General features: G+C 40.9%; 1 protein-coding gene and 1 long non-coding RNA gene across 6 annotated transcripts in view; both read right to left on the reverse strand.

Annotated features, from left to right (window-relative positions):
• Positions 1-7,750, reverse strand: part of LOC111966030 (zinc finger protein ZFP2-like) — a 99,347-nt gene that overhangs the window by 27,288 nt on the left and 64,309 nt on the right. The gene's annotated exons all lie outside the window — the stretch shown is intronic.
• Positions 2,966-4,130, reverse strand: LOC111966032 (uncharacterized). Its single transcript, XR_002877592.3, has 2 exons — positions 3,152-4,130; positions 2,966-3,108 (listed from the first exon to the last, which is right to left on the reverse strand). It is a non-coding gene; the product is annotated as an uncharacterized lncRNA (long non-coding RNA).

The following is a 7,750-nucleotide window of genomic DNA, read 5'->3' on the forward strand; positions in this document are numbered from 1 at the left end:
ATCTGAAGACCAGCATCTGAAGACTAGCATCTGAAGACCAGCATCTGAAGACCAGCATCTGAAGACCAGCATCTGAAGACCAGCATCTGAAGACCAGCATCTGAAGACCAGCATCTGAGACCAGCATCTGAAGACTAGCATCTGAAGACTAGCATCTGAAGACCAGCATCTGAAGACCAGCATCTGAAGACAGCATCTGAAGACTAGCATCTGAAGACAGCGAGGAGGAGAAAAGCCTGTTTTGAAGAGCAAGAAGAACAATAACAACTAGCTATATCAGATAAACATGTTCACGAAAAGCAGGAGAGAGCAAGCTAGTAGTAGTAACATTATTTGAAACCTCACATGCGCATGTATCTGTGTTATATTTAACAATAAGGCACCTCAGGGGTTGTGGTATATCGGCAATATACCACGGATTGGGGCTGTTCTTCTGCACGATGCAACGAAAGTCCTGGATACAGCCCATAGCCGTGGTATATTGGCCATATACCACAAAACCCAGAGGAGCCTTATTGCTATTAAAAACGTGTACCAACGTAATAATCAAGTAATATTGACTCATACACCATGCTTGCTATCTGTCTCATGTTGTACCGATCATCAACATGAACAAGACTGAATTCTGTTGAATTGTCAACTGGTCTAAATTCCTGTTAGGAAGATGTTGCTGTTCAGAATGACATTTTATGATGATGTTCACAGGAATCTCCAAATGCTATGTTGAACGAGCACCACGGATGAAGGAGGGGAGGAAAACAGACTGCTTCTTTCTACCAACTTCACCAAGTCATACAATGTTTGCGTCAGGAACAATTGTTACATCAAATAAATATAGAATTATTTTAGTTTATTCTGGATGTAATTTAGCAGGTCTATAGTATAATGTATTGTTTTGAAATGTTTATTAAATATCTATCAGTCAATTATTTATGTTTGCTAAAATAATGTTTTGTACTGTTACTTTTACATACTGAAAGTCATTTAGTTTTGAGCTAGACTATGATCGGGGAAATGTCTACTGCCCTTTGTTTAAATGTTGATGAATGAAATTAGCACCGTTTCTAATAGTTTGTTGCTACTGTCTGGTGAGGAAGTGGGCAATATGGAATTAATGAGAATTCAGAACTTGGACAACGTCAGGGAATAAGTATACACTGAACAAAAATATAAATGCAACATGTAAAGTGTTGTTCTCATGTTTCATGAGCTGAAATAAAAGATCCCAGATATTTTCCATATGCCCAAGAAGCTTATTTATCTCAAATGTTGTGCACCCTGCTCCTTTCTCCGCTGCATCGGTAACAGTTTATAAAACATTTGACAGCCTTTGTGGTTTGGAAAGTATAGTGACTGCTATTGCTTTAATTTATTCATCAAACAAATGGGGTTTTTGAAAAGTAGAAGCTTAGCTTAATACAAGGACAAATTACGGCTAGCTATTTGAAAATAAAAAAAAACCTTTGTGCAATACATAAATGCTTAAAATAAAAAAATCATAAAATGTGACGTTAGCTACCAAATAAGTTTTCGGCAATTGTCCAAAAACTACAAAAACGCCATTCCTTCCCAACAGGCTGAACAGGTGTAATGAACGCATGTAAAAATGCCCATAAGTGTTCAAATCGCCTGTAAACAGACACTGCACAGGTAAAAAAAAAAAATCACATGTACAAAAAAAATGACATTTGACACTTGAAACAAGCAAGTGAAAAATGACGTGTTCCGGTAAAACGATTTGAAACTCTTGGCCTTCAATATCTGACAACTCGAGTTCTCACGCCTGTGGTTCGAAAACGTGGCATCATAGTTCTGTCAAGCCYCTTTGCTGACAACTAACCATCTCGCGACCCGGGTATTCAGCCAATCAGCAGCTGCCGCTGCAGTTGAGAATAACCTTGGGCAAAACAAAAGATTAAAGTGCCTTTGCACGGGGTATGGTAGTAGGTGCCAGGCACATCCAGCCAACTTGACAATACTAGGAAGCATATGAGTCAACATGGGCCAGCATTCCTGTGGAACGCTTTCGACACCTTGTAAAGTCCATGTCCCTACAAATTGAGGCTGCTCTGAGGGCAAAAAGGGTGCAACTGAATATTAGGGTGTTATTAATATGAAATACCTGTTATGCTGATGCCATAACAAACACTACCATGGATACCTGCTATGCTCATGAGGAAACGTTATAATCATTACCATAGCCACAGGAAGTAGAGGTGCTGGACTCAAGTCACAATAAGGACCCAGTGACTGAGGTTTGGATGAGAGAGGTAGGCTGGGTTTGTCCTCACTGTCAACCTGTAAACTCTGGGTAGAATCCCAGTTCTAAATAGAAGTCTGAGATCAACCTCCCTCCCTGTGAGGCCACACCCCTCCCATTGTTACTGTGTGTATGAACATATTTTGAACAATGGCTTCCTAAAATGCTGTGGTGCTGACTAACACATAGGAAAGGTTGTGGTAGACGTGGTCTATCACAGGTGAGTTCACAGCTCCTCCACTCTGAACAATGGGGCATGGAAAGGGTAACGCAAGGTTCCTCTCTGGTTCCATTCCCCAATAGTAAGTGGATCATACTTGAATTGTGATAGTAATATTGTCCCTGGACTTTGGCACCATAGAAAACACATTACAATTATACATTGACAAAATAAATGTTATTTTATTTAACTTTTACTTAAATATGAAATACATGTCCTTTATCCTGAAAACATTATTTGTATGTATTGTAGAACATACAGGGGGCTAGCTAATTGGCATGTAGAGGTGAAGTGACATGTATTGAGTAGATACATAGACATTTAAATTAGTTTGAATATCATCAATTAAACAAAAACATTGCATTGTCTGTATAGATAACCCAAAGTTTGACCAGCACAAATTCAAGTAGAATATGTATTTTTCATTCGCACATCAATTAAGTTCAGTGCAGACATCCAAATACATTCATCAATGACGAAAATAATACATCTATTTAAGACAATTTAATAAACATGTTTATCGTTTCAAAGTATGTATATCATTAAACAAAAGTTGCTTAGTAGTAAAAAACAAAACAACAAAAAAACAACCAAACTAAATGGTGAAAACTGATCACACCATCTCTATCTGATACATGTTGTATCTACACTGATCATCACACCATCTCTACCTGATACATGTTGTATCTACTAACTCATTCCCACAGAAAACTGATCATCACACCATCTCTATCTGATACATGTAGTGTCTACTAACTCATTCCCACAGAAAACTGATCATCACACCATCTCTATCTGATACATGTTGTGTCTACTAACTCATTCCCACAGAAAACTGATCATCACACCATCTCTATCTGATACATGTTGTATCTACTAACTTATTCCCACAGAGTCCCACACAGTCAACAGTCAGACTACATTGTTTCAACGTAAGAAGCCTCGTAGGATATTCAACCCTAAGGGCAAATCCACGGTCATCTCAATATCTTTACAGTAGAAACTAACAAAACACAACAAAAAACTGACATGGTGCACACTGATCAGTAAATTAACGAGAARCTAACATTCTATAACGCTCCCTTTCCTCTGCACAGTTCTCTCACAGTGAGAAACAATAGGATCCCAATAGTGTTTTATTCTTTCTTAAATGTTATCAAATTCACTGTTACCACTTCATTTATGAGATGAGAAGGAAGTGATGTAATGACTTTACTCTTAGCTGGTCTGAGAGAACTGATGAGGCTTCTCTCCTGTATGTATACGCTGGTGACATTTTAAAAGGTATCTAAATCGGAAACTCTTCCCACAGTCAGAGCAGAAGTGAGACTTTGTCTATATGTATTCGCTGGGGACATTTTAACTTTTCCAATTGGGAGAAACTCTTCCCATAGTCAGAGCAGAAGTAAGGCTTCTCTTCTGTGTGTGTTCTCTGATGAACTGTTAGCTCAGTTGATGTTTTGAAGCACTTACCACAGTCAGARCAGGAGAATGGCTTYGCTATGTGTATTAGTTGGTGACTTTTTAACTTATCCAATCGGGAGAAACTTTTCCCACAGTCAGAGCAGGAGTAAGGCTTCTCTCCAGTGTGCACTCTCTGATGAATTGTCAGAGCTTGTGATGTTGTGAATCTCTTCCCACAGTCAGAGCAGAAATGGTATGAAACCTCCGAACTCTCGCGTGTGACGTGTTGATAAACCCTTGTGAATGGGTGAGCCCTGAGGAATGATATGACAATGACTCCTGTGTACATTTATAACGCCTTTGTGATGGTTGAGTGGGAGCGATGACAATGAAATGACTCTGTGTCAATGTGTATAACCCTTGTGATGGTGGAGTGGGATGACACGGCTCATAATTTGTCATGACTTTTTTGCCCCCTTCTTTTTAAGATTTCAAGCTCTTACCCACTTTCTTAGGAAATAGTTGGGCCTCTCTCCTTTCGTATTGTAACAGGTCTACTCGATACGCTACCCGGTGCAAACAGTTTCAGAACACCGCTAGCAAGAGTGTGTAAAGGCTTGTCATCAAGGCAAAGGGTGGCTATTTGTGAAGAATCCTAAATATAATTGTATATTTTATTTTGTTTAAACACCATTTTATCAAGTTCTAGAGTAGGGTCTGAGAGCATGGTTTCCATTATGTGTTTTTATTGTGGCGATAGTCTTGACTGAGGGCTTCTACGTCATTATTCCTACAAAATGCTAAGAGGAGAAAGATAGTAAAAAGAAATAAAAAGAGGAAACCTTTGAATGACGTAGGTAGTTTTCTACGAAACTCCGGTTGACTGGAAAAGAGCGCTAGTGGTACGTAGTGTCCGCCCCGTCTAGCATGGGCAGAAAGAGGATATGAGATGTCATATGGTATATCACGCACGCACCAACTGACTGGTTTTTCTGTGTTGTTCACACAGGAGGACCATGTTGAGACATTCTCTACATCCAGAGAGCAACAGCAGGAAGATCACAGAGCTAAGAGGTCTCACACCTCCCACATTGTGAGATTTTCCCATTTCTATCAACTAAAAATACACTAAAATATACACACAGGAGAGAATTCTGATTCCTGTACTGACTGTGGGAAGAGATTCACAACATCACAAGCCTCTGACAGTTCATCAGAAGTGGCACATTGAGAGAAGCCTTACTCCTGCTCTTGACTGTGGGAAGAGTTTTCTCCGACTGAGAACATTGGTAATAAAAGACACAATACTGTATGCATTGACAGGAGAAGAAGCCTTACTCTGCCGTTCTGCCTGTGGGGAGGAGATTTCTCTCAATGGGGCAACTTAAAAAAACACCAAACGATATAGGGACACCTAGGAGAGAGAGGCCTCTACTTCTGTTCTGGTCGTTGGAAGAATTTCATCCTCGGAGTTTTTGGGGAGTACGGCTTGAGAGACAACACCGATGAACGTATATCAGTACAGGAGAGAAGGCTTTTACTCCGTGCTCATCAGTTGTGGAGAAAAAATGCGCTTCACAGAGCAAATCAAACCATGAGAATAAAAGTTTGCGACTTCAAAGAGAATCTCACACGACAGCGAGTAAAGAAGCCTTACTCACCTGGCTCGACTGGACCCTTAGATGGGGTGTAGTCTTTATCACCTCTGACTCCGGGCCCACTTTAAAAGAACTCAAATGAAATCTAGCCCGTTAGTACATACAGGAGAGAAGCCTATCTCTGCTCTGACTGTGGAAATGCTCTTCACCAACATCATCGAATAGAAAGTTCATCAGAGAACACACACAGGAGAGAAGCCTTACACCTGCTCTGACGCGGGGCGAAGGTTCTCGCAAGCTGGGCAAACTTTAAAGAAACACATGACCGTCCAGAGATACATACACGGAGTAGAAGCCTTTATTGTACTGCTGGGCTGAGCTGTAGAAAAATGTTTGAAAACATCAAAATGGGCTAAAAGTTCCAATCCCAGAGACACACACTCTGTATCAGAGAAGTCCTTACACCCTGCTCTCCAACTGTGGTGTGAGTGTTCTCCCTCGGATTGGGACATCTCTTAAACCAACCCATTGAATGTAATATCAGGAGAGAGAGAACGCACGCCTTAAACATGCTGCTGACTCGTGGGAGCAAGTTTCTCTTGACTGGGCAAACTTAAAGAAGACCACACATGAACCCCCCACTTGCCAAGCACGACAGGAGAAATGAAGGCTTTAGCTTAAGTAGGGCTGTGAGGCGGGCCATCCGGGGAAACGTTGTGTGTCGAGCCGGTGATTGTCATATAATATTAATTACCGCGGTCTCAGTGGTTAAATTGACGCGGGATAATGATAATCTCGCCTAGTAATCTCTACTGTTGTAGTCATGGTCATTGGCTTCACGACTCCATAGCCTAACAGGCCACGAGAGGGGGAACGCTTTTTGAAATATCTACAGTGTAAAAAAGTATAATAGACTGAATCAAGGATCGTGTACTGAGAGACTATATTACCTTAATGTCTAACTTATTTTTATAGCAGGTCTAAGAGACAAATGAATATTAAAGAAAATGCTAGCCTATTTCAGCAAAACAGAATATGCGTATTCTGAGTCTGTCCTTACAGGTAGCTGTCAGTCCACGCCTGACCTACTGTGAGCCCTCTGGTAGATGCGGCCATATGGCTGTAGGCACCACTAGTTCATTTCACGCAGACAGTCTTTTTAGACGCTATCGTACGGGTCGATCGCTGAGCTATGGGGCGCATGATGGCTCTGGGCAACACAACTACTTCTTCATTTTAGCTGACCGGGCAGAATGTAAGGTAGGCAAATCAAGCTTGAACCCATGAGCAAAGACAATGAGCCCGTGACTTGCCCCAAGGAGAATTTCAAAGAGGACAGTGTTCGGCACAACTATTCTGTGTTCCGCTGTGTTGGAAAAGGTGACATTCCCTTTGCGTTGCCCCACTTGATGCTTACTGGTGTAGGCCGTGTATTTGTGCAACCTCTTAATTGGGATTTTCAAACGTATGTGTTAGATGTTTTAATACATTCTAACGGCTGGCCATGGATGCAACTCATAATGGATGATTTTAAAAAAAGTTGGATGAAAAGGCATGAACGCTCTGCTCTGGTTTTCTTTACGCAGGGCTGAGACACTTCATCAGTCTGCTCAATTCAACAATTTGAAGCAAGCACTTGATCATTCATTCTCACCATCAAGACTGTTTCATGAATTAATCTTTTCGTCTTTAAACATACCAGCCTACTTAATATCATTTATGTAGAGCATTTTGTTTTCTTTAAAAAAAAACCATGTCATCCGCGTCAGCATGCACTCTAATAGCCGAGACGGAGGTTTACGACGCGTCCATAAGGCTAGAGGAAGCTAAAGTTAAATTGAATTAAATTCGCCAAACATGTATAGCCTAATTAGGGCCTACTCCTGTCTCATGACAGAAAGAAATAAAAAATCCTTTCGCCAATACGGCCTTACTAAAGTGACGATTTTGGCCTCAGAGGATCATGTAAGCCGTTCTTTAAAAGAATCAAATCCCAGGTTGGTGGATTGTCATTTTCAAATAGCCAGCTGCTCTACAATCGGCAAGCGATATGCCACGGCGTGGCTTCAAAATCTACTGCGCGGCAGATTAAATCTGTATGACGCCTTGAGACTGTCTGAAAGTAGAGGAGGCAGCCGACGATCATCACAATATTTCGCAATACAATCGATGGGAAAACATTACTTTTGACCATGTAGTGTCATGTGGACACCACCAGCTCGTTGAGCATAATCATCCAAACTTGGCATTAATATGGAGTTGGTTTAG

This window comes from Salvelinus sp. IW2-2015, linkage group LG6.2 (assembly GCF_002910315.2).
Source record: "Salvelinus sp. IW2-2015 linkage group LG6.2, ASM291031v2, whole genome shotgun sequence".
In the NCBI taxonomy this organism is placed as follows: Eukaryota; Metazoa; Chordata; class Actinopteri; order Salmoniformes; family Salmonidae; genus Salvelinus; species Salvelinus sp. IW2-2015.